At 46.3% G+C, this 27,789-nt stretch overlaps 1 protein-coding gene across 4 annotated transcripts in view; it reads right to left on the minus strand.

The window, feature by feature from the left end:
- LOC102454429 (extracellular calcium-sensing receptor) overlaps positions 1-16,495 on the minus strand; it is a 168,284-nt gene extending 151,789 nt beyond the window's left edge. For 2 of the 4 annotated variants that reach the window (XM_075904595.1, XM_075904550.1), the window contains exon 1: positions 16,226-16,495. The gene's annotated coding sequence lies outside the window, so the exon portion shown is untranslated. Of the gene's footprint in view, positions 1-15,662; positions 15,848-16,050; positions 16,199-16,225 lie in introns of those variants that run through there. The other 2 variants (XM_075904561.1, XM_075904580.1) reach the window with 2 other exon arrangements.
- Positions 16,496-27,789: the final 11,294 nt, after the last annotated feature.

Genomic DNA, 27,789 nt, shown 5'->3' on the forward strand with positions numbered 1-27,789 from the left:
AGAATTTCCTTCTGATGCCCCAACTCCCCCCATGCATTGTACAGTAGCCTGGGCACTTACCACAGGACTGTGAGTACCACTGGGTAACAGGAGGCCGAAAAATTAGTCTTAAGAATATCTAATGTTTAAATCACCTTTGTAGACTGGCTCCCTAGTGTTCAAGCCTGAACTGACATGGCTTCAGGGGTGTAGAATCAGGCCTCAAGACAGATGTATATGTCTTATACACCAAAATGGTTACCCGAGGTTAATGTTGCATGCATTGGAGAAGATAGGCAAAATACCTACTCTAACAAGTCATTTCCATCTTTAATATCTATCAGTCTTGAGTACATAAGGGTCTCATGGAAAGGATTACAGTCATAAATGTGAAAACCCACTGCCACCTCTATTCGTGAAAATTTTGTTCTTTTAATTATCAAGCAAACATCTCATAATCCCTTCCCTAACAGTCTGTGAACTCTCGCTCACCTAAAATATTTAATTTAGGAGGAAATGTGTATCATTAGGCAGTGGAAGCTGTCACAACTGCATTATTCTTAACTAAGAATTATGATTTTTCCTTACAACTGTTTTTGTGTGAATAAATATCTTGTATTGTGTTTTGATACAATGGTGATAAGCACCGTACAAATACTGTAGATTTAAATACATTTTGATTTCCCACCTATCTTGTAAGGCCACAATCAATGCTGCGATTGTTAATTTAAAAAATTCATACATGTATATCTAAAATCCTTGAGTGCTCAGTAAAATCTGTGTTATAACAACAGAGTTCTTGTTCTTGTTCTGGTATTAGAAATGTGTCTCATTTGTACATTTCATGTCACCTACCCTCATGTTTCTTAATAATGTTCAGATACTGCTTTTTCTACATGATGAATATATTTTAAAAACGGTTTCTTTACTTTCATATAACTAAAGAAACAGCTGATTGTGCAATTTGTTATTTATTTGAAAAGTTATCAATATATTCCAAGTAAATGTAACAGTAAATGTGTTTCTAGTTGCTAAATATTCTAGATAACTGTATTAAATATCAGTAGAACATTCATTGTGATATATATAACAAAGCACATATATATTATTGAATTAATTTTAAAACTCTATAGATGCTGACACATTTTCACCACTATCTTATGTTGCTGTTAAAGCTGAGATGACAATTCACAATGAATACAATATTATTCAGATAATCTAGCCACTGTTTGGTTTCTGAATGATCTATGAACAGACTCTGATTTTTGTCAGTTTGTTTCAGAACTGTTTGTGTGAACAAACTTATGTCTGTGGTTCATTCGTAATTACAAATTCATTTTTGGAGAAAGTTGAATTCCATATTTAATTGTGGTCTGAGGGCTGGGGCATAAATTTAGAACGTATACTCCTCGTGATCCACAAGTGCTCACCCACAGATGTCAATAGGAAGTTACTACAGAGATTCAAGGCAGAATATGGTATCTATATAGTAAATTAAAATTTGTTTAATCACATTCAGCACCACTCACTGAAAAATATTCTCATCTTTCAGATCAGTGCTCATTCTTCTTTCTGTATTCCTCCCATAACTTTGTTTCTTTTCACCATCCTGCTTTTTTATCCTCTGTATGGCTGAAAAGTCTCAAAATGTAATTATAAACGGGGAATGATCATCAAACAAGCATGTTTCTAGTAGAGTACTGCAGGGATTTCTTCTTGGCCTTGTTCCAAGAAGATAAATAGTCTGGTAGCACTTTAAAGACTAACAAAACATGTAGATGGTATCATGAGCTTTCATGGGCACAGCAGCCCACTTCTTCAGATAACCTGTTTAAAGAAATGGTCTGTGCCCTCGAAAGCTCATGATACTATCTACATGTTTTGTTAGTCTTTAAAGTGCTACCAGACTATTTGTTGTTTTTTAAGTTTTTCCTCTTACAGACTAACTCGGCTACCCCCTCTGAAGCTATTTAAGATGACCTGGAAGAAAACAAAACCATGACCGATAGAAGTTTGCAGACAGCCCAAATTAGAGAAGTGAGTGGTAAATAATGAAAAGAACTGGTCCAGAAGTATCTGGATCACTTGGTAAACTGGAAGTAAGCAAACAGTATGAGTTTTAATACAGCTAAATGTAAATGTAAACAGAACAAACAATGCAGGGCCTACTTATAGAATGAGGAACTTCATATCTGGGAAGCAGTGACTCTGAAAAAGATGTGGGTGTTGTGATGGAAACATGAGTTCCCTGTCAGCTGTAGCCAAAAGGGAAAATGTGATCCTGGGATACATAAACAGGAAATTCTCGAAGAGCAAAAAATGGTTATTCTACCTCTGTATTTGGCAGTAGAGTAACTGCTGTTGGAATATTGTGTCCAGTTCAGGTGTCCACAATTCAAGACAGATGCTTATAAAATTAGAGAGTTTTCGGAGAAGAACCATGAGCATGATTAAAGGATTAGAAAACCTGCTTTAAAGTAATAAGATGAAGGAGCTCAATATATTTAGCTTAACAAGGGGAAGATTAATGAGTGGCTTGATTATAGTCTCCAAGTACCTACATGAGGAACAAATATTTAATAATGGGATTTTCAGTCTAACAGAGAAAGATATAACATGAGCCAATAGCTGAAAGTTGAAGCAAGATAAATTCATACTGGAAATAAGGTATAAAATTTAACAGTAAGGGTAATTGTTCACTGGAACAGCTTACCAAGAGTTGGTGGATTCTCCATCACTGACAATTTTCAAATCAAGATTGGATGTTTTCTAAAAAAATTATGCTCTGGGAGTTATTTGAGGGAAGTGCTAAGGCTTGTGTTATATCGGGTCAAACTGGATAATCACAACATTCCCTTCTGGCCATGAAATCTATAGTTCTATAAATTCATGTAGTCCACTATCGTGTCTTTCACAATGACCAGAAACAGATACTGCAGAAAAAGGTGCAAGAAACTCTATAGAGTAGATAGATGTGGGATAATTTGCCTTCATCAACTTTTCATGATAGCAACTAATAATTAAAATTTGAGTAAAACACTGAATCATTAAGTTTTATCTGCCTTCTAAACCCCCTTTTTAAAAAAAATTACTAACTAACAACTCTGAAAGTCTAGTCCCTCTTTAAATATTGCTAATCAACAGCATCTTGTGGTAATATATTCCACAGTCCTATTACGTGTTACATGTCAAAATATTTCTATCAATTCTGAATTTGCTGCTTTTCAATTTTATTACATTTCCCCTTGTTCTTATGCTACAATACAGAGTACAGAAGCTCTCTATCTACTGTCTGTTTAGCATTCAGCATATTTGCTCTTATTATACTTTCATCACGGTTCTTCTTTTTATTTCTCTTTTCTCCAATGCAAGCAGTCTCAGTTCTTTCACTTTCTCTTCACACAAGAGGTTTTCAATACCTCTCACCATTTTCATCACCCTTTTCTGAATCCCTTCTAAGTCGGCAGTGTTTTATCTTGCGACAGAAAGACTTTTGCTGGACATGTGGGCTACGTCTACACTGGCCCCTTTTCCGGAAGGGGCATGTAAATTTCACCTATCGTAGTAGGGAAATCCGCGGGGGATTTAAATATCCCCCGCGGCATTTAAATAAAAATGTCCGCCGCTTTTTTCCGGCTTTTAAAAAAGCCGGAAAAGAGCGTCTACACTGGCCCCGATCCTCCGGAAAAAGCGCTTTGAAGTAGGAATAAGAGCCTCCGGAAAAGGGCTTTTTCCGGAGGATCGGGGCCAGCGTAGACGCTCTTTTCCGGCTTTTTTAAAAGCCGGAAAAAAGCGGCGGACATTTTTATTTAAATGCCGCGGGGGATATTTAAATCCCCCGCGGATTTCCCTACTACGATAGGTGAAATTTACATGCCCCTTCCGGAAAAGGGGCCAGTGTAGACGTAGCCATTCTTTCAAAAGAAAGTGAACCATAGATTTATCTAGTAGTATTATCATACATTTCATATTATTCTCAATCTCATTCCTTATGCATGTTTACGTCTTGTTTGCTTTTTGATCACAGATGAACCGTAGGCAGATTTCTTTGTTGATAGAACCATAGTGATGCCCAGGTATTCTTCTTCTTCTTTTCATTTAGAAACCTGTAAGTTATGAGAGTCATTTACATTTTCCCACTCATCGGCAGTGCTTTACAAGATTTAACTTCAGTTGCCATTGTGTTGCCCTCCATTCACTTAGGTCCTCAGAAGTTACTCACACTCTTGTCTGGACAAGAGTAACTTAAATAGTTTTGAATCATTTGCATATGTTATCACCTTACTGTTCACCTTCCTTTCCAGGTCATAAATAAATGTTTTACACAACACTGGATGTATTATGAAACCCTGAGCATTGCCTGCTTCATTCAGTTTACACTTGGCTCCCTCTTTACATGGATCTCTATTCTATTCAGTGCATTCTAATAGGTGCCAGTAGTATAAACAGTGTTTAAAAAGTCAGTAGTGGGACCAGAAAAGTAGCTTTCAGATCCATTATTTATTTGTATGACAATTGCACCTAGACACAATAGCACCTATGGAAACCAGAGCTCCACTCAGCAAGCTGTTATATAAACACATAGTAAGAGACAGTCCCTTCTTCCAAGAACTTAAAATCAAAATAGGTAAAACAGTCAAAGGGTAGGGGAAGTTTTCAGAATGGGAAAACAATTAGCTTGTTGGCCAAAAGGGCCACAGCAGTCATTTGCCCCCCCCCCCCCCAAAGATGCCAGAGAAAAGGAAGAGGAGATCTCTGGACCTCTCCCCACATTCAATTCTATAATAGACAGGAGGATGGGTGATTATAATCATAAGGAATTGCAGAGTGATATCTTTTTAAATGTTCAAATTTTGAACTTCCCAGCCTGGCAGTATCTTTTAACTTGACAATTCCAAGACACTTTGAGGCAATCTGTAGACACTACTACTTAAGTCGATAAGGGCATGTCTACACAGCAGGGCTAAAGTCAAATTACACTATCCAAGTTCAACTGCATCAATTGCATAGCTGAAGATGAAATAGCTTAGTTTGGCTTTTGGCACTGTCTGCACTTCAGGGGTTGTGTCTGGACTACACCTCTCTGTCGACAGAGAGATGTAGATTAGGCACGTTGAAATTGCTAATGAAGCAGGGATTTAAATATCCTGCGCTTCATTAGCATAAACATGGCCGCCGCTTTTTTCGAAACAGAGTTTTTTTGAAAAAAAAACCAGCAGTCTAGATGCGGACCTGTCAAAAATAAACCCTTTTTCGACAGATCCCGTAAACCTCGTTTTTTGAGGAAAAAGAGTTTATTTTCAAGAGATCTGCATCTAGATTGCCCTTTTTTTTTCCAAAAAGCTCTGTGTCGAAAAAGAGCGGTGGCCATGTTTATGTTAATGGAGTGCAGGATATTTAAATCCCTGCTTCATTAGCAATTTCGACATGCTTGATTTTCATCCCTCTGTCGACAGAGAGATGCACTCTAGAAGTAGCCAGGAAGTCAAAGAAAGAACACACTTCCTTTGACTTCCCTTACTCCTCATAAAATGAGGGTTACAGGAGCCAAAGTAAAAAGTCCTCCAGCTCAACATTATTTCAAAATAAAGGCTCGCAATGTAGACGCACACTATGACATTATTCTGAAATAATGCTGCTGTGTAGATGTGGCAGAAAGTTACGTCACTCAGGGCTAGTCTACACTAGAGGATAAGCTCGAATTAAGATCCAGAACTTCAGCTACGTTAATTGCATCACTTAAGTTGAAGTATCTTAACTCAAATTTTGGCACCACCCACACTGCGGGAAGTCGAAGGGAACACACTTTCCCTTTGACTTCCCATACTCCTCATAGAAGCAGGACTACTGGCATCGACAGAGTGCCCTCTCAGTTCGAATTAGTGTGTCTTCATTAGACCCACTAATTCAAACCCTGCAAGATCGACTGCAGCTGCTTTGATTTTATCTGTAGTGTAGACATGGCCTCAGAGGTATGAATAAGTCACCCCCCAAGCAACATAAGTTACACCAACCTAAGTGCTAGTGTGAACTGCACTATGTCAGCTTCTCTCAGTGACACAGCTACCGCTGTTCACAGTGGCTTGAAAAATTAAGTAGACGGGAGAGCTCTCCCCTGTTGGCTTACTTAGAGCATCTGCACTAGTAGTGCAACAGCAGCTGCAAGGCGATAAACCCTGTAGTGTAGCCAGAGCTTTAGGTAATAATGGGACAGACTTTCAAATGTGCAAATTTGAGAACCCCAGTTTACAGTGGATTGAGCGTGCTTCTGAACAGGTCAAAAAGGCACCTTTGAAAGACCATCTGAAAAAGGTCTCAACAATTAATAGTAATACTACTACTTTGTACAAATGTAGATCCTTTCACTTGGGGATTTCAGTAAGCCTTACAAAGCTCAATTAATCTTCAAGACAGAACCCTGGAAAGTAGATGGTAGTACCCCTATTTACAGAGAGGCAAACTGAGAGGTAGTGGCGTGCCAAGGGTCACGGGTCAACCCCAGAACAGAATTAAGGTTTCTGAATACAGTCTGCTACGTTAGCCACTAGACCAGGGATGGGCAATGATTTTTGATGGAGGAGGGGGGCAGCAAGATTTTGGTGAGTGGTCAAGGGCCTCACTCTACTACACAGGAGGTACAGGGTCTGGGATGGAGGTTGGGGACAGAAAGGAGCTCGGTGTAGAGGACTAGGTGACGGAGTGGAGTGCAGGTTCTGAGAGGGAGTAAAGGAGGGGTGGCAACCTTGAGCAGAGGATTGGGGTGCAAGGTCAGGGAGGGAGTATGGGTGCGGGAAAGGATTCTGGCTTAGGAGAAGGATGTAGGAGGTGGAGGGGAGCAGGGTCTGAGAGGGAGCAGTGACCTATGGAAGGGGGAATGAAGGGGATTTGGGCTGTGACCTGGGGCAAGGAGTTGGGGGTGTGTGTCAGAGGTATGCTGTGGCTGGGAACCCAACAGGGACCCTCAAGGCAGGCTCCCTACTGCAGCCCATGAGCGGGATCTTGCCCATCCCCCCGCTAGACTACATGTTTATTATAGCCACGCGGGAACTGATTACAGTGCATTTTGCATGCCAACGAGTTCAGCAGGCAAGAGTTCCTTCCTCTACGGAAATGTGGCAATCACACTTGAAATAGCCCTGGATGTGACAGATGCAAAGAATTCCACAGTAAAGCTGCCAGCTCTGTCAGCTCTCCACTCTATTAAGAGACAGTTGGGTGGAGGATGATATTACAATGCTTGGCTACAATTAGCATAGGTAAAGCATTCCTCACTCCTGCAGTTAATAAGTGACTGAGAGGCATATCAACTTGTGCAGTAGGAGCTGTTTGCAACCTGCCATACACATGCAGATAGAATGGGAGTTTATCGATGGCCAGCCTAGGCTTTGTCATTTTCCCAAGCAACGCATAGTCTCACTGAAGGTTGTATGTCGATTTAATAAAACAATTATAAAAATAATTTATTATTATTTTTTAAAAGCACTAATGTTTGAAAACGGTGCCAAAGGAGCAGAGTGATAGACCTGCAGTCTGAAGTCCTCCCTTTCAAGTACGTCTGCTCAGCACAAAATGACCTGCGGCAAAGCGTCTTAGAGCCCAGGTCAACTGACTCAGGCTCACAGGGCTCATGTTAAGGGGCTAAAAATAGCACTGTAGACCTTCCAGGTTTGGGCTGGAGCTTACACTCTGAAAACCGGTGAAGGTGAAGGGTCTCAGAGTCCCGGTTCTTGCCCAAGCTTATAGGGCTATTTTTAGCCTCACGCCACAAGACATATGAGCCCAGGTCAGTTGATCAGGCTCCGAGACCTGCTGCGGAGCAGGGGAAGGGAGGAATGTTGCTGTGTAGACCAGGGATGTTAGATAGCGGGTAGTAAAATAGTCAGCTAACTGCATGAATTTGTAGTGGTTAGTTGACTGTTCCATAGCCCCCGGGCAGGCAGTGCAATCCATTCCCATTCCCGGGGAGCCCCCTAATACCCCACACTGCTGCCTCTGTATCAGAGGCAGCAGTACGGGGTGTCAGGCGGCAGCAGGTCTGCGAGGGGAGCTGGTTTAAAAACCAATAACCCTAATAGACTGGCTGCCTGCCATCCTGCACTGCTGCCTCTGATAGAGAGGCAACAGCCCCTGTTTGCAGGAGATCAAAGTTCCCCACGGACAGAGGCTACTGCGGGGAGAGGGCGGGGGAGGCTGCCACAAAGCAACCTCTGTCCGCGGTGGCCCAGGCTGGTCATGGACAGAGGCTGCTCCAGCAGCAGCCCCTGTGTGCGGGGAGCTTGGACCCCCTGCTGCAAAGCAGCCCCTGCTCGCAGTGAGCCCTGGCTCACCCCAAAAAGAGGCTGCTCCATGGAATGCCGGGGTCCGCTGTGGGCAGGGGCTGCTTCATGGCAGCCTGCCCTCCCCCTCCCCCTGCACTGCTCTCTCTGATAGAGGCAGCAGCGCGGTGGGAGGGGCAAGTGGCACCACAGAGCTGGTGCTGGGGGGAACCAGCTTTTACGCCAGCTTCCCCCAGCACCTGCTCCTGCTTCCCCCCACTTGCCACTTGGGGGGCAGGAAATGTAAGTAGTCAGCTAGATTAACCGATAAGTCTAGGCTTTTCAGTTAATCGTCTAGTTGACTACTTGTTGACATCCCTACTGTAAAAGCTTCAGAGGGGTAGTCAAGTTAGTCTGTAACTGGAAACACTTAAAAAACTCTAGACTAGTCATTGTTTTTTAAGTTTATCCCTAGTGTAGACACACTCATACTCACAGCACAACATGAAGTACAGCATGGGCAACAGCAGCACTCTGCCCCAGCATTATGCCTCTGTCCTTCCTAGAAGGGAAGATGGCATTCAGGGATGCATGCTTCGCAACGTAAGCTCAGGCAGAGGTGACACACCACAGGACATTCAGAGTCAAGAGCCCCACACCGCTAGCAGCCTGGAGAGCAGAAGGAGCAGGGCCGGAACCTCTTCTGGCTGCTGGGACGCTGTTGCCCAGTGCAGCACTGCAGCTGCCCGGGAGGGAACCTGTGCGAGGGGTGGGCTGTCTCCTGACCCACGCTCAGCTTCCAGAGACAGCGGCCAAGCAAGTCTGCCTACCTCCTCCCTCCTGGCATGCTCGGTCCCTGTCCCCAGAAGCCAAGCCCAGCCAGACAGCAGGCTGCTGCCACCCTCCCTGCCAGTCAGGCTCTCCCCCAGGCAACTGGCTATCTTGCACAAAGCAGCAACCGGGAGCAGCTCCCCACCCAGGCACGGCTGCCAGGAAGAACAGCTGAATATGCCAGGATGGGGGGAATCTGATGCAGCTGCATGACTCCCCGCCATATCAGGTAACATGGGAAAGGAGGCTTGGGGCGGAGAGGAGACACATGTGGTTGTTTAGCTTCCTCCCCTTTAGCTTCCCACACCCCCTCCTCGCAGTATGGAAAGGCACCAATCTTCTGTAAAATGCAGGCTCAGTCCTGCCCCTGCTTCAGTCTACATACAAATCATGCTAATCCAGAGTTGCAGGACCCCCGTGGCAGGAGGGTCTGAGCCTGAGTCAAGCTGGGATCCAGGGTTCAAGACCTAATGTTTATGTAGATACAGCCCCACTCACTCATGCTCCAGGAGTCTACAAAAAGTACCCCACCATCTCACAGGCAGGGGCAACTGGTGAAAAAGGACACAGAGAGGGCACCAGCCATATGATCCACCCTTGATTCCTCCCTGCACTACTCCTAGCCCCGGAGAGAGGTGAGCCAACCACCATTCTGCCTCAGGCCCCACTCTTGCCCCGCCTCTCCCCGCCCCTTCTCCAACTCTGTCCCACCCCTATGCCACCCCTATCCCACCCCCCCACTGTTCCATCCCTGCCCTGTCTCTTTCCCCAAGCCCTCTCCCCTGAGCAACACAGCCCGGGGAACCAGCAGGTGCCTGCTGCCTGCAGCAGGGATCTGCCACCTGCACTCACCCCTGGTGGCAGGGGGCAGCAGAGCAACACAGCCTTAGCTCACTCCACTTCCCCGGCTCCCAGCTGCATCGCTCTGCTTCCTGCTGGTGACTGGAGGTAGGGGGTCCCACCTGTCCCCAAGTGACATGACCAGGAGCCCAAACCCTAATGCGGGTGCTAGCTTCCCCTCGCTAGTTAGGGTTACCAGGTAGACCCCCCAAAAAAAACCAGACACACTTGATCGTGGGCGGGGGGGAGGGACCAGACTGGAGGAGGCGGGGGCGGCAGGGGGGAACAGGGGCAGGAGGCAGGGCTGGCGGAGGGGGTCAGGGGCCACAGGGCTGGCCAGGAGGAAGGGGGACCAGGAGGAAGGGAGAGGCAGGAAGCAGAGCTGGGGGTGGGATCGGGGGCCGGGGGTACTGGATGGGGGGGCTGGAGAAAGGGGGGCAGGAAGCAGAAATTGTGGGGCCGGTGCAGCCATTGGCCGCAGGCTGCACCCCCAGCAGGCACTCCCTCTAGTTCAGGCCTGCACAACTCAGAAAGTGGCGAGGGACATAGTCCTTCAAAGAAAACAGCTGCGGGCCACAACTAGGGATGCTCTCCCAAAAAATACAGAACACAACGGCTAAAAATTTTGTCGAGCCAAAAAAAACCAAAAACATGCGTGTCTCCACTTGGCCCCCTGCCATTTTATCCTCTCCTGCACCCTGACCCTTGGTGCCTTCCCCTTTCTCTTGACCTGCCTCCCTCCCCTCAGCACAAGCCCTTTCCCCTCCCCTACCTGGCTTCTGCCTTCCAGTTTGCAGGGCTCCCAGCTGGGATGCGGGGCCGCGATTGGCGCTGGGCACCTCTGGTTGTGTGCAGAAGCTGGGCGGGCAGAGTGACCACAGGGCTCCTAGCGCCAATCGCGGCCCCACCTTCCAGTAGCTCCCCCGCCCCCACCAGGCTTCCGTCCAGCGCCCAGCCGGAAATTCAGAAAAAAATGGACATTGCACGTGTCCGGTATTTTCTGAATTTTTCTACTGCACAGAGGGCGCAAATACTGGACTGTCTGGTAGAAAACCGGACACCTGGCAACCCTACCACTAGTCCCCTGGGCAGCAGAACCGACAGCTCCCACGAGCACCGGGGCAAGGAGTGGAAGGGGCCCCATCCCTGAATCCCCAGACAGGGTGGGGCTTTAGGCGGGAGGGTCAAGGCAGCCAGCCCTCAGCGCCGTTGGGCTGTGGCACTGCCCCTCCCCCAGAGCCCTGTGGCGTGCCCGGTGTGGCACTCCGGCAGCAATTCTGTGGGGCCCGGGGTTCCAGCTGCCGCTGCCGCTGCCGCTACTGCTATTGCAGCAGATGCAGCATCTGGAGTCCTGGGCCCCTTTGAATCACCAAACCCCAGGGCAACTGCCCTCTTAGCTCCCACTGTCACTGGGCCTGACCTTGGCTGCCCAGAGGCTCTGACTCCTTGCCCCTCCTGCCCACAGTGTCCGAGGAATCAAATGTCCCTTCTCTGTCCCCTCATGCGTCGCTCCTGCCCACGGGCCAAATTTTTGTCCTTTAGAAAGTCAAGTTTGGTGAACAGTCCTGCTTTTCCACGTTGGATCAGGAACAAAGGGCTATAGGCGCCACATTTTGAAAGGGCACTAGGAAGTCTGGGATTTGGGTGGTTGAACTCAGGCCTATATAATGCAGCGTAAATGCAGATGCCCCATGTTGGGACATAAGGGTCAACAATTGCTAACCTAGGATACAAATGAGTGTAGATGCTCAAGCTCTTGGTTAACAAACCCACGATGTGCTAACTTGAGTTCTACTACTAACCCCTTGGCTTACACTGCAGTGCAGACATGCTATCCTTATGTTCCATTCAGTCCTTGGCCTGCATGTGGAGAATACTGAGACCATCTATCCACTTTGAAGTGAGCCGAAACCAAGCCAATTCATATAGGCTACCAAACACAAGTCATTGCATGCCTGAGCTGGACTGAGAAAGATGACACAGAGGTGAACAGTTAGCTCTGTACTTTAGTAATAATCCTCTTTGTTATCCATCAGTTTGCTTAAAACTGCTCTATTTTTCCACTAACCTGCACTGCATAGCCACTGCAACAGCTTTTAGTTTATTCCAGTGGACATAAGTTACTAAAACATTTATATAAGCTGAACAATTATCCAGTCACTTCACTACCTAGTCATTTATGCCCATTAAAATATTCTAATAATCATATCGCTCACATTTTACCACTTCAATAAATCTAATGAAAACACATGTGGATCCAATCCTAGTCCAATTGAAGTTAATGACAGAACTCCCATTGAATTCAATAAGAGCAGGACTAGATTCTCTGTCCTTAAAGAATAAGCTTGCATTTCTTATTTCAGTGTGCAGTGGCAGTCAAAAATGCAAACAGAATGTTGGGAATCATTAAAAAAGGGATACAGAATAAGACAGGGTATGTCTACACTGCAACGTTAATTCGAACTAAGCTAATTCGAACTAACGGATCCAGACTAAAAAACTAGTTCGAATTAGCATTTTGCTAATTCGAACTAGCATGTCCACATTAAGTGGACCCTGAACCAGGCTTAAGGATGGCCGGAAGCAGTGCCGGCAGGGCATCAGAGGAGGACTTAGAGCGTGGAGATGCTGTCTCAGGCTAGCCGAGGGCTGTGCTTAAAGGGTCCCGAACCCCACCCCGGACAGACAGTTCTTAGGGGTGCCCCACTTGCAAAGCAGTCCTGGCTTGGAGTGCCCGGAGTACCCACACTGGGCACATCACAGCACTCGGCCATCAGCCCGGCTGCACTTGCCGCAGGCTGCCATCTGGGGAGAGGGGGCAATTGGGGGGCTGCAGGAGAGCTTCCACCCCCAGAAGCCCGCAGAGCCAGCCCAGTCCTCCCCATAGGGGGCGCGTACCCCATTCCTCCCTCACCTCCTTCCACTTACCCTTCCCTGGCCCCTCTTCTTGATGTACAAAATAAAGGACAATTGTGTTCAAAAATGGAATCTGTCTTTATTGAACAAAACTGGGGGAGACTGGGAAAAGGAGGTGGGAGAGGGGAAGAGAAAGGCTGGGAGAGGGGAGGGCAACTAAAATGATCAGGGGTTGGGAACAGGTCCCATATGAAGAGAGGCTAAAGAGACTGGGACTTTTCAGCTTAGAAAAGAGGAGACAGGAGGGACAGGATAGAGGTCTCTAAAAGCAGGAGTGGGGTGGAGAGGGTTCATACAGAAAAGTTCTTCATTAGTTCCCATAAAGAAGGACTAGAGGACACCAAAGGAAAGGAATGGGTAGCAGGCTTCAAACTAGTAACAGAAAGTTGTTCTACACAAAGCAAAGAGTCAACCTGTGGAACTCCTTGCTGCAGGAGGCTGTGAAGGCTACAACTAGAACAGAGTTTAAAGGGAAGTGAGATCAAGTCATGGAGGTTGGGTCCATGGAGTGCTATTAGCCAGGGGGTAGGAGTGGTGTCCCTGCCCAAGGTTTGTGGAAGGCTGGAGAGGGATGGCACGAGACAAATGGCTTGGTCACTGTCTTCGGTCCATCCCCTCCAGGGTCCCTAGGGTTGGCCGCTGTCGGCAGACAGGCTACTGGGCTAGATGGACCTTTGGTCTGACCCAGGACGGCCATTGTAAGCTCAGGGCTCAGGGTCGGGGGTCTCACTGGACCCCCTTGATTCTCTTGCACACCTGCTCCTGGGTGGCCAGGCTGGCAGCTATCCTGACCTAGCCGGCCACTTTCCTGTGCCTAGTGCGGAGGTCGTGGTCCACGATGTCCGCACTAGCCCAGGCGGTTACCCGCCTCTTGCGGTCTCGGGCAAGCTCCCGGGAGCCGCCAGCCTGGTCCCGGGAAGAGGGGGAGGGCTGGGGGGCATCAGTTGGGTGGCTCGATCCGTGCCAGGTGCAGGGTCTGCTGGCTGGGTGCTGGCAGGCTTGCACCTGGCATGGGCACCGTAGCCAGCCCGTGGCCCTTTAAGGGGTCCGGGGCCGGGAGGGGGGCATAGAGTTTCCCTGGTGCTGGCCAGAGTGGCCACCAGGGAAAGCTGGGGAGGGCTAGCCTCCCACTAGTTCGAATTAAGGGTCTACACAGCCCTTAATTCGAACTAGTAAATTCGAACTAGGCTTAATCCTCGTGGAATGAGGATTACCTAGTTCGAACTAAGCGCTCCGTTAGTTCGAATTAAGTTCGAACTAACGGAGCGCTAGTGTAGCGCCTATGAAAGTTAGTTCGAACTTTGTAGTGTAGACATACCCTATCTGAACAGAGCTAGGGTACCATGGAAAGAGAAGGATAGGCAGGTGACAGCACCTAGCTAATTCTTAGCTGCCCAGCCCTGGCATGAATTAAAAATACACAGTGGCGGCTTTAATTTATGTTGTTAGCAATGGGTACCTCAGGGAGGCAAGGGATCAGCCACAAGAAAGCCTCTCTCAGCCACACTCACCCTATTCTCCCCAAACTTGCCCCTCCTACTCTTTTGGAAGGTATTAGAGCTGGTGTAAGAGGAATCAGAGTCTCTACATTAGAAGAAATTGCCTCTATATAGGGGAAATTCTCCAAGAGGAATCCCCACATAATGAAGCTCACTATGCGCAATATGAGTGAAGTAGGTAGTGCAAAATTGATTTAGCAGACCAGAAAATCTGACCCACAGACATTCTAGATTTTCTGAGACATTCACATTATTTGTATTATTCACCTTCTGTCAAGATTATTTGAGACAATTTTTGCAGCCTGTGTGATTTCTGTAAAATATATGACTGAATAGTTTTAATTTTAGTTAACTGTCTTAGTCCCACTAATTTTTCCACACACCTTCACCTTGAAAAAAATGTCTGAGTAGCACTGCTTACCAGTGACTTTTCTTTCACTAGGATGGATAAATGTATGAAATATTTTAGGGTAAAATTCACAGGTTTTACAATTCAGCCGTTAACGGAAGCTTTGCCTGCGTAAGGACAACAACATTGTGCAACAGATTGCTCTTTAATTTCTATTATCTCAGAGATGAAAGTAAGCTTGTGTGCCCTGGTGTGCTGCTCTGATAAGGAGGAGCTGTCTGGCTGGGGTACTTGGCTGCAGAAGGAGGCAGTGGATGCTCCCAGAACTGCTCTTGGGTCGTTGCTACAGGATGCTGCACTATGCACCAGCCAGTCAGGCAGGTGACCAGGGCTGGCTGGAGGCACCCCCTCCCCCATCACACCTCAGCCCTGAGACTCCCATTCCCTAGACGCCCTTTGAGGCCAGGGCTGTAGATCTCCCCCTCATATTCGCATGGGGCAGCTGCTGTCTGTTCCCCTTCCTTGCTATCAGCGAATGAGCAGAAAGTGCAGATTGCTGCGTCCCTCTCGATGTGGCTGGTCGGGGCAGAGCAGCCCTGCACTTTGGCCTTGCTCCCTGACAGGGCCAGGAAGGGGAAGAGCAAACAGCTTTAGCCACTCTGCCCTCCCTGTCCACGCCCCCTACACACACCCGAAACCCCTGCCCTGAGCCCCCCACATACATTTCCTACAGGTTCTGTTATATCACAACCCCCAGTGTCCGCCCAGGAGGGGGTGCAACACCAGGGCACTTGCAAGGAATTTAAGTTACTTTCACTCCTGGACACATTAGTCATTGGCCTTGCTGCCATCCCCCTTCCCAAAATGCTCTAAAGCTCCCATGCCCCAAAGCGCCCCAGGACAACGCTAGAGACCCCGGAAAACCCGAAACCACCGAATTTTGGGCTCCCACAATCTGTTCCTTCCAGCCATGCATTCCAGCGGGGCACTCACCACGGCGCACGGAGCCAGAGGCACCAGCCCCTCCCGTCTGGGTCTGGGCAAGCCCCTACGCTTCGCCCCGCGCGCCCCCCAGTCGCAGCACCCGGGTGAAAGCCTGCCAGGTCCCGCTAGGCGCACCAGCCTTCGGGGCCCGCGCTCGGAAAGCGGAGCAGGTGGGCGAAGTCCCGGACTGGGGCGAGCACCGCGCAGCCGGCGGCAGCAAAACCCGGCGCCCCCCCCGGGGGTGGGGTGGGGTGAGGGCGCAGGCGGCAGCAGAGCCAGGCTTAGCAGGGCTGCTGGCTCGCGCCGCGCTCCCCGGAGCCCCCTGGCGCCCCGACGCCCCGCTCCTCGGCCGCGCACCCCCCTGCCCGCCAGCCCGCGGCGCCGAGCCCGCGCTGACCTTGCGAGGAGCGGCTGGGCTCGCCCAGGCTCGGGTCCGGGCGCAGGGGGAGCGCGGCCCCCGGCGGGTCCCAGCCCACCCAGAGAGCCGGCGCGGCCCCTCTGTGAGGCACCCTCTGCCTGCAGCCAGGGGGTAGCAGCGCCCCGGGCTCCCCGCCCCTGCCCGGCTCGCTCACCTCCTGCCCCGCTCCGCCTGGGGGCCGGCTCGCTGCCTCGCCAGCTCCGGGTTCGCTGCCCGGCGGGAGGGGAGGCAGCGGCTCGCGCGCTGCGGCTGCGGAGATGCTCGGGCTGCGCCCGGATCCTACCCCTCCTCCGGCGCCGGCCAGGGCGGCAGCATCTCCCGCGGGTCCCCCAGCGGTAGCAGCGGCGCTTGCAGCCGCGCGGGAGCCAGCGGGAAGAGAAGCTGGGAAAGGCGCCGCTGGCCAGCTCCCGCTCTCCGCGCCCTTCCCCCCCGCAAGTGGGCAGGCGCCCAGGCACATGCTCCGCACATGGACAGGCGCCCGGAGATAGGTGGGTGGACTCCCACACAGGCGGGGTGCTGTGCCTATCTCCCCGTGTACAAATCAGTCACCCCCCAGCTCCTCACCCACACACAAAAGTTCAGAGAGGGAAATACACCCACTTCACAGATGTTGAGGTTTCTGTGCCTTTTGCTCCACTCATCTGAAGAAGTGGGTTGTACTCATGAGAGCTCACGATCCTGTATATATATTTGTTAAACTCTGAGCCCTGGTCTACACTAGGGAGGTATTTTGCGATAACTCCCCTTATTTTGAAATAAGAAGTGGAGTCCACGCTATCAAGCAGTGTTCGCTGTAAGCTAGGCACTTGGGTAGCCTCTCAGGAGAGATTCAGGTGCCATCTAGGGGTACGTCTAGACTACATGCCTCTGTCGCCAGAGGCATGTAGATTAGGCTACCCGGCATAGGAAAATGAAGCTGCGATTTAAATAATCGCCACTTCATTTAAATTTACATGGATGCCACGCTGAACCAATCAGCTGTTTGTCGGCTAGCGCGGTGGACGCCCGGGTGTCGACATCAAAGGCATTTGTTGACCACCCAGGTAAACCTCATCCCAGGAGGCATACCTGGGTGGTCGACAAATGCCTTTGATGTCTACACCCGCATGTCCAGACTACCTCGCTGAGCCGCCAAACAGCTGATCGGCTCAGGCGGCAGCTTTGTAAATGTAAATGAAGCCGCAATTATTTAAATCGCCGCTTCATTTTCCTACACCTGTTAGGCATGTAGTCTAGACGTACCCTAGCTGATTAGCAGAGCACCCACAGAGGTGTGTATTTCTACTGGTGGTGCACATCTGTATATGCCTTAGTGCACATAACAAAGTCTATTCCATCCATAGATGGAAAAAATTAGAGGGAACACTGCTACCAAGCCTGTTATTTTGAAATAAGTGGCTGGTTATTTCGAAATAATAATTCCTGCTTATCAGGAGGATTAATGCTTGTTTTAAAATAGTTATTTAGAAATAGTGGTAGTGTAGATGCTTCACTGCTGGTATTTTGAAATAACTACTCCCCTGAGTCATTCAAACTAATTACTCCGCAGTGCTTCTTTGGACTCTAAGTCGAGGTCACTCATCCGTATTAAGGATGCGTCTAGACAGCACCCTTCTTTTGGAATAAGCTACCCCATTTGTGCTATGCAAATGGTGTAGCTTATTCTGAGTCTAGGTTGAAAGAGCTTACTTTGAAATTTAGCGCTGTGTAGACAGTGCCAAATTTCAAAGTAAGGCATTATTCCAGCACTATTTTGGGAAATAGCAGGCGCATTTAAAGATGCAGTGTTGCTATTTCAGGATATTTCCGGTATCCTGAAATAGCGCCACAGTCTAGACATACCTTTAGGGAGCCTGCCACAGACTATTTTTGAGGCTTCCCTGTAGTGTGGACACACTATTTCAAAATTATTATTTCAGGAGTTATTATTTCAAAATAATTTCCTAATGTAGACATGCCCTAAGGTGTTACAGGACCATTTGTTGCATTTTAAGGGTTTTTTTAGTTACAGACTAACAGGGTTACCCCTCTGAAACCTACTACACAGGTGCACAGAAAGAGCATACACAAATATCAGTTACCACAGCACACCCATGCAACCATCCTATACTAGGAACGTACTGAATTCACATTCCAGGGGTAATATATGGGGATTCTGGCTCTGCATGTGTCACCAGCATTGACCCCATACCCACTTGAGAGAACATGAACTCAGAAGCAGTGCAACAGGGGGGCATCTCCCTCTCTAAGCCCCTGACTGGAGCCAGGTGGCATAACAGCAAAGCCCCTTCCCATCACCCACCCCCTTTTGCAGCCATTCTGGCACCACTTCTATAATAGTTTCCCAGACCCCATGACATTTATCAGTCACCCTTACAATGTCTGAGAATCTCTGGAACAAGGAATGTATCCACAAGGCATTCCTATGAGGTGGGGAAGTGTTATTTTCATTTTACATGAACTGAGGCAAAGTAGAGAATGGGGACTTGCCCCCAAGTGACAGGGAAACCTGTAATAGATGCAGGAATCATCCACATCACCTGAATCCTAGTTCACTGCTGTAACTACAAGACCCTGACTGAAGTTATTTGACATATAGTAAAAGAAAATATATATTAATATTAATAATATTCATATTAATATGATTAATAATGGGAAGTGTTAGTGGCATCATACCAGGCACTAGTGGGACCTCATCTGCAATACTGGGTGCAATTCTGGACTCACCATGTTGAAGAAAGATGAATTCAAACCGGAACAAGTGCAGAGAAGGGCTACTAGGATGATTTGAGGAAAGGCAAAACTACGATATGAGGGGAGACTCAAAGAGCTTGGCTTTTTTAGCCTAACTAAAAGAAGGCTGAGGAGAGGTATGATTGCTCTCTATAAATATATCAGAGGGATAAATACCAAGGAGGGAGAGGAGTCATTTAAGTGCCAATGTGGACAAAAGAACAATTGGATCTAAACTGGCCATTGACAAGTTTAGGCTTGAAAGATTAGACAAAGGTTTCTAACCATGGCTACGTCTAGACTGCAAGCCTCTTTCGAAAGAGGCTTTTTCGAAAGATACTTTCAAAAAAGCCTCTTTCGAAAAAGAGCATCTAGACTGCAAGCAGTACTTTCGAAAAAGCAAGCCACCTTTTCGAAAGAAAGCACCCAGGCAGTCTGGATGCTCTCTTTCGAAAAAGCCCTGTTTGCATTCAAGAACGCCTTTTTTCGAAAGAGCACTTTCGAAAAAAGGCATTCTTCCTCGTGAAATGAGGTTTTCCGCCATCGAAAGAAAAGCCGCGTTCTTTCGATTTAATTTCGAAAGAACGCGGCTGTAGTCTAGATGCAGGAGAAGTTTTTTCGAAAAAAGGCTACTTTTTTCGAAAAAACCCTTGAGTCTGGACACAGCCCATCAGAGCAGTGAAGTTCTGGAACAGGCTTCTGAAGGAAGCAGTGGGAGCAAAAAACCTAACTGGCTTCAAGACTGAGCTGATAAATGTATGGAGGAGATGCTATGATAAGAGTTTATATAATGGCACATGGCCCACCAATGACTTCTAGTAGCAAAAATCGCCAATGGCTAGAGACAGAACTTAAGATGTGGGCGGCAGGGGAGAGAAATCTGTGTTACAATAAAGAATTCTCTCTCAGGTGTATGGCTGCTTGGTCTTGCCCACATGCTCAGCATCTAACTGATCACCACATTTGAAGTCAGGAAGGAATAGTTTTTTTACCTTCCTTTTGCAGCATGGGGCATGGGACCCTTGCAGGCTTAAACTAGTTCAAATGGTGGATTCTGAGTAACTTAAAGTCTTTAAAGCATGATTTGAGGACTTCAGTAACTCTTCCAGAGGTTAGGGGTCTATTACAGGAGAGGGTGGATGAGGTTCTGTGGTCTGCAAAGTGCAGGTCAGACTAGATGATCACGATGCTCCCTACTGAGCTTAAAGTCTATAAGAAAATAACATCTATTTACCACTCTTGTATGCCACACATACAACTGAGGCAATTTAAGCTAATACTATGAATAGGTAATAGAGATACTACAAAACTGTTGAAGCTGAAGATTCTGGGTTTTATCCCTGCAGTTTAGCTGATGTTTCTGACAAAGTCGATCCCAGACCACAAAAGCTTATGCTCAAATAAATTTATTAATCTTTAAAATGCCAAAGGACTCTTGTTTTTGCAGAAACAGACTAACATGGCTAACTCTCGGAAATTAGCTGATGCTTGTGATAGTGTGTGTGTGTGTGTGTGTGTGTGTGTGTGTGTGTGTGTGTCCCCACAGGCTTGCAATATACACACACTGCTGTACCACTCAGAACTCAAGAAGTGTTATACTTAACAAAATTAGCTCTTCTAATCTTTCTTCGACCACTGCAGCCCCTTGATCAGTTTTATTGTTGTTTTCTAAATTCTCTCCAATTTTTGCTATGAGAGGCCTAGAATTAAACATGATGAGCTATATTCATTACTGATGTAACTATATTGAGGCTACAATTAAGTACACCACAGATTAAATTGGCTAGAATTCCAGGCATACTTACATCTCACGTAGTACTGTAACGAGTGTACTCTTTTTAGAATATTCCGAATGAATAATTAATTCCCATTACCTCATGTTCCATCACCTTGTAATAATCCCTGTTATCATAACACAAAGAACACAAGCTGATTACACCAAAAAGCAGGAACACTAGAGAGACAACTGGACAAGCCTTCAATATGTAACTGAAGATGTGATGTTGAACCTATTTAGTTAATATCAGTATTATTTTAATTTAATGCCCCATCTGTTTCCTGTCATCTATACTGTATATTGTCTGATGTTTTGCATTACTGATGTAGGACAGTGATTTGGGATACAGATGCATATGAATTAAATGATACAAAATAAACTTGAGCAGTAGTTCACTTTGGCTACGTCTAGACTACATCCCTTTTTCGGAAAAGGGATGTAAATTAGACGTATCGCAATTGCTAATGAAGTGGGGATTTAAATCCCTAATCCCTTGGGATCTTTCATAAAAGGCTTTATTTTCCGAAAGATCAGCGTCTAGACTGGCGCTTTTTTCCAGCAAAGCCGAAAAAAGCGGCAGCCATTTCTATGCTAATGAAGCGGGGGAGATTTAAATCCCCGCTTCATTAGCAATTGCGATACATCTAATTTACATCCCTTTTCCGAAAAAGGGATGTAGTCTAGACGTAGCCTTTCAGTTTAGGAAATGTTTGCAATTAAGGGGAGAAAGGTGGAATGCAGACTAGGTAAAGTGAAGATGCTTATGCTTTGAAGGTCAGGGACAAGCAAAAAATGTGTTTAAGGACTGCTTGGAATTATCAACAATATTTGACCCATACAACAGTGCACATACAGAGATAGCGCAAAGCGTAAAGAGACTAAGCAACGGGCGTCTGGGCATGAGAGGGATGGGGAAGCACCATTTCCCGATGCTCCCATTGAGCACAATTTGGCCAACGGAAGCAGTGAGGAAAGCCTCCAGGCAGTGGGGTCCATGCTCTGCCATTCCCCTGGGGGCTTTCTCTCCTCTCCAGCAGGAAGATGGTGCTGGGGCCCCAGGGCAAGGTGGAGAATGGGGGGGGGAAGGCATTCTCTTTTATTATATGTTGAGGGGAAAAAACATTCTTGCTTCGAGCCCTTGATGGGTTAGCACCATCACTGTATGCAAAGAAAAGCCAGGCTGTGGTTAATTTGAGAACTGCACCCAAAGGCAAAGAAGAAAAATGTTTCACTGCACCATGGCTGCTGTTTCCAACACTCTCCATCTCCATTTTACAGTATAGCACAATCCAAGTTGCTACAAGGGTGACCAGATAACAAGTGTGAAAAATCAGGACACTTTTTTTTTTCAGGAGAGAGGGGAAGTATATAGTTTTGTAATATAAGACAAATCTCCTAATGTCAGGAAGTCTGGTCACCCTAACTGCTACCCACTGGCAGGGGCGCTGGAACAATTTGTATAGTGGGGTGCTGAGAGCCAGAGAACCAAATTGTAAACTTTAGTTTGGTCTCACATTGCCTAAGATGCAGAGAAGAATCCTGTTGAACCAGAACTACAAAATCTGGAGTTCTCTGTTATTTTTTTCTAGTCCAAATTCTTATAGTAGCAGACAGCAAAGCAAATATGATACCTGCTTCCTCAAATGCTAGACTTCTCTTCATGTATTTTTAATGAAGGATTGTATTGACATTTCTGCAGACTGCAGTGTTCTGGCTGTAGAATAACTACAGCACAGGCAGTGATAATGCAATGGCTGCCCCACAGAAGTTATGCAAAATTACTGCTGGACTATACAGATTCTCCTTTTGCTCAGCTAGCAGATGACTATGTTTCTTGAGCCAAATGTTCTTTCCTGCTGCAACACACAGATTCATTACAGATGGACAGATCTGCAATTGTGGGGACAACTGATGTTGTTTCAATGGGTGTAGGAAATGAGAGCAATTCATTCAAGATGACTGTATACTTTAAAAGCTAGAATGGCTATGATCCTGGAACTTCTTAGTGGCAAGCGGCAATGTGCATAGAGCAGCTGTAGATGGGTTACCAGAGTTGATTGAGTCTGGCATATACATTCTAATTCACTAAAGAATGTCATGTGAGGTCTCAAATGAAAGCCAGGGGCCCAATGATCATCAATAGCATTGTGAAATATAGGGACACATGCTACGTAAAGAGTTTTATATATGCACAGAAAATACATAAAAACCCAGTGTCAGGAAGTTGGTCACTAGCACGGGTTAAAACCAGGATTTCTGTCATACAAGAGATGTATATCCATCTATCTGTTTATATGGAAATTGAGTGTATTTTTCAATGGATCTCCTATCACCTGTCTGACTGAATGCAAATGAAGGATTGTAAAAACTTCTAAAAGAAACTGACATAAATAGAAAACACTGCAAGGAAAGAAATCTTACCTAGAAGTGCACTTCAGAGGTTTGATTTACTATATTTCAAGGGCAAAACTGGCACTTTGGCACATGTGAAGTAAATAAACTGAAAGCAATTAAAGAGAAATGAGCTTTTTTAGACAAGAGGATAACTTCTTTACAGTGTTGATATAGCCATGTTGGTCCTATTGTATTAGAGAGAGAAGGCAGATGAGGTAATATATTTTATTGAATCCACTTTTCTGATGGTTAAAGAGACAATTTTCAAGCTTACATGGAAACTCTTCCTTAGATCTGGAGAAGGTGCTCAGTGTCATATCTAAATACAAGATGGATCAGATTGTTTAGCTTACGTACTTAACACATTATAATAAGAGTCCCTTCAAAGTAAAATGGCCAGTTGCTACTTCTGTAATTATAGAACAAAGAAGGGACTTAGAGGATTAAGACTCTGATTTGTAGGGTCTAGAAAAGTTATAAATTTAAGATCCCAGGCTCATCTTTTGAAGGTATGGTGATTGTGCCATTTCCATGAGGGATGAGGAATAAGAGGTCATCCATTAAGATGTTGTTTTGTGAAAAGTGTTCACCAATAAGTGATATGGTGTTTTTGTCTTTGATTGTTTTTTTGTGGGAATTCACTTAAGAGCATAGTGACAATGTTGTTTCACCTACATAGTTGTTATTGGAGCATTTAATGCACTGGAGGAGATATACCACATGTTGTGATAGTCACATGTATGATTTACAGCTCTTGAAAGATGTGTTGTGTGAAGGGTTGATCATCATAACAGTGGATATATGGCTGCAAGTTTTGCACCTATAATCTGTCAGGGTTTGGTGCCATTTTGAGTTTTAGCCTGGTCTGTTGAGAACTTGCTTCTTGATGTGGAAGCTGATGAGGTTGAGGATTGTTTGAAGGCCATAAAGATAGTGTCAGGGGTTTGAGAAAGAGAATAATTTGTTTGTGAAGTGTAGGATCTACAAAGCAGAAAGTAGTCTCTCTGATTTAGTTTCATACCTAACCATGTTTCCAGTATTTTCATTTACTATCTCCCAAATCTCTGCTTCATAATAGATATATTTATAAATAATACAATAATAAGTTTAAATGTTGTGGTATTAAGCAAAGTGCTGGTCCTGACTTGATTCTTACACACTGTTGTGTTTTGTTCCTTTGGGAGTCACAGATAAGAACATAAGACCCATGTTGGGTCAGACCAAAGGTCCATTTAGCTCAGTATCCTGTCTTCCAATAGTGGCCAGCATGAGGTGCCTCAAAAGGAATGAACAGAACATGGAATCATCCATTGATCCATCCCCTGTTGCCCATTTTCAGCTTCTGGTAAACAGAGGCGAGAGACACCATTCCCACCCATCCTGGCTCATAGCCATTTATGGACCATGAATTTAGTTCTTTTATGAACCATGTAAGTCTTGGCCTTCACAACATCCTCTGGCAAAGAGTTCCACAGCTTAACTGCATTGTGTGAAGAAATACTTCCTTTTGTTTATTTTAAACTTGCTTCCTATTCATTTCATTTGGTGACCAGTAGTTCTTGTGTTATGAGAAGGTGTAAATAGCACTTCCTTATTTATATTCTTCACGCGAATCATGATTTTACAGACCTCTATCATATCACCCTTTAGTGATCTCTTTTCAGAGGGTAGGTCTACACAGCAAAGTTATTTCAAAATAACTTTCCTAGCATCTACAAAGCCAAACCACTATTTCAAAATTAAATCAAAATAGTGGAGGGCTTATTTTGGAATTGGTAAACCTCATTCCACAAGGAACAGCGCCAATTTCAAAATGTCTATTTCGAAATAAGCGCTGTGTGGACGCTTATTTACAAACAGGGGGCCTCTAGCCCTTCCCAGGGTGCCCTGGTGGCCACTCTGGGCACAACCAGGAAAATGCCTCTCCCTCCCCCCATCCCTGGAGCCCTTAAAGGGGTAGAGTCTGGCCACAGTGCCTGTGCCAGCTCCAAGCCTGCCAGCCCAGAGCCAGCAGTCACTGCTCCTGGCCCAGTGGACTCAAAACATGAGCCAGCAAGCCACCGGAAGCCAGCCCTGCACTACTCCCCAGCACCAGTCCCCCAGCTCCCAGGAGCCTGCCAGGGGCTGGAAAAGGCAGGCGCCTTCCTGGTCCAGGGTAGAGATCATGGACCTTATTCAGGTTTTGGGGGGAGATGCCCTCAACGTCCATGATCTCCACACTAGACGGAGGAATGCAGCCATCTATGGCAGGATAGCTTCCAGCATGGCCAGAAAAGGCCACATCTGCACCCAGGAGCAAGTGTGGATTAAAATAAAGGAGATTCGGCGGGCATATGCCAGGGCCACAGGGGGAAGCTCCCAACCAGGAGCAGACCCACACACGTGCCCCTATTTCAACGCCCTGGACTGTATCCTGGGGGGTGGGACAGTCTGGGCCCCCCAGGTGGTCATCAGCCCTGGAGCAGAGGGCCCTGACCAGGGCATCGAGGAGGAGAAGGAGGAGAGCCAGGAGCCAGAGGAAGCCATCATCACCACCCAGATAATCCAGGACCCCCAAGCTGCCCCAGCAGACCTATTGCTGGTGTCATCTCAGGCCAGGGAGGCAACAACATGTGAGTTCCATCATTGTCCCCTTATGCGTGGGGAGAGGGGGGAGACGGAAACCAGGGACTGCGTGTGAGGGCCTTGCTGTCCACGGATCACTCAGAGTACATCTACACTAGCTCCCTAGTTCGAACTAGGGAGGCTAATGTAGGCACTCGAAGTTGCAAATGAAGCCTGGGATTTAAATATCCCGGGCTTTATTTGCATCTTCCCATCCAGGTGCCATTTTTAAATCCCTCTAGTCCGAACTAACTGCCCACGGATACACATGGCAGTCAAACGTTAACTCGAACTAAGTTCTTAGTTCGAGTTAACTGTTACACCTCGTGTAGTATACAGGATGTGGATGAACCATGGATTTATACAGAGGAATTTTCTGTCTTAATCTCTACTCCTTTCTTAATGATTCCCAAGATTCTGTTTGCTTTTTTAACTGCCACAGCACATTGAGTTTTCAGGGAATTATTCACAATGACTCTAAGATCTCTTTCTTGAGTGGTAACAGCTAATTTAGATGCTATAATTCCATATGTGTATGCATATTATGTTTTCCAATGTTCATTATTTTGCATTTATCAACATTGAATTTCATTTGCTGTTTTGCTGACCAGCCACCCAGTTTTGACAGACCCTTTTGTAGCTCTTCACAATCTGCCTGAGATTTAACCATCTTGAGTAGTTTTATACCATCTGCAAATTTTGCCACCTCACTGTTTATCCCTTTTTCCAGATCATTTATGAATATGCTGAATAGGACTGGTCCCAGTATAGACCCCTGGGAAACCTCTCTGCATTTTGAAACTGACCATTTATTCCTACCCTGTTTCATATCTTTTAACCAGTTCCCAATCCACGAGAGGATCTTCCCCCTTATCCCATGACAACTAATTTTGTTTACAAGCCTTTGGTGAGGGACTTTGTCAAAGGCTTTCTGGAAATCTAAGTATACTATATCTACTGGATCCCCCTTAAACAATAAGAAGTCCTGTGGCACCTTATAGACCAATAGATTTATTGGAGCATAAGCTTTCGAGAGCAAAGACGCACTTCGTCAGATTCATAAGATGCCACAGGACTTCTCATTGTTTATGCAGATTCAGACTAACATGGCTACCCCTCTGATACTTGGATCCTCCTTGTCCAAATGCTTGGTGACCCCTTCAAATAATTCTAGTAGATTGCTGAGGCATGATTTCCCTTCACAAAAAATGTGTTGACTCATCCTCATCAAATTATATTCCTCGGTGTGTCTGTCAATTTTGTTCTTGTGACAAAATCCAGTAATTATGTGAGTGTTCAGTGGATAAGAGAATTCACACTGCAGGAAATGCTCCCAATATTGGGGGGGGTTGGTGTGTGCCTCTAACTACCTGTACAGAGAACATAAGGCCTCCACGGGCCTGGAAAGCAGTGTTTGTGCTGTCAGAAGCTATTGGTTTCAGGAATCTGATCCACAACAGACAAAAACAAGAGACTGTTTCACACTAAGGGCAGGAGTGGCAAGGAGCCTCACAATCCCAGGTAGCCTGGGGAGAATCACATTGCCATTATGCTACAGAAACTGCATCTACAGCTCCAAGGTAGGCCTAAAACATGGCAGGCAGAGTCTGCATTAGGCCTGGCAGAGAGAGAGTGTGAGTGCTCACACCCAGTATATATTCAATAACATCAGCAACTCTGAAGACTGAGGAGAATCCAACAACAACTCCAGGCTGAGCTCCACAAATGTTATTGAGCAAGTCTTGTGAAGGCGTATCCTATGTGAGTTAGCCTTAAACAAAGAGGACTAAAAAGCTCAACCTAATTCCCTCCTCATCCCTGCTGTCTTAGTTTATAAAGGTGAAGAGTCATGATTGACTTGGCGCCACTTTTTATTTCATATGTTTAGTTTGTATCTACGCTTTTTCAAATATTTACCAGATTGCAAAAGAACTGTAATTGTTGTACTAGGAAACAGAAATGGAAGAGACACAGTAAGGTCACATCCAGTTTAACCCTCCTGCTGCCAGTGCAGCATTACTCCCTGGTGTACATTTTCCAGGATTTCCTCCAAACTAGTTTTGAAACATTCCACTTCCCTGGGGAGAGTATCTCTCTACTGAATAGATCCAACTGCTTGGAAATATTTCCTAATATCCATCATATCTTTCCTTTGCTTAATTTCATTCATGCTTCTTTGTTGTGCTCCGCACACCTCTCCATTGGTCCCC

Source organism: Pelodiscus sinensis, chromosome 1, assembly GCF_049634645.1.
Source record: "Pelodiscus sinensis isolate JC-2024 chromosome 1, ASM4963464v1, whole genome shotgun sequence".
NCBI classification, from domain to species: Eukaryota; Metazoa; Chordata; order Testudines; family Trionychidae; genus Pelodiscus; species Pelodiscus sinensis.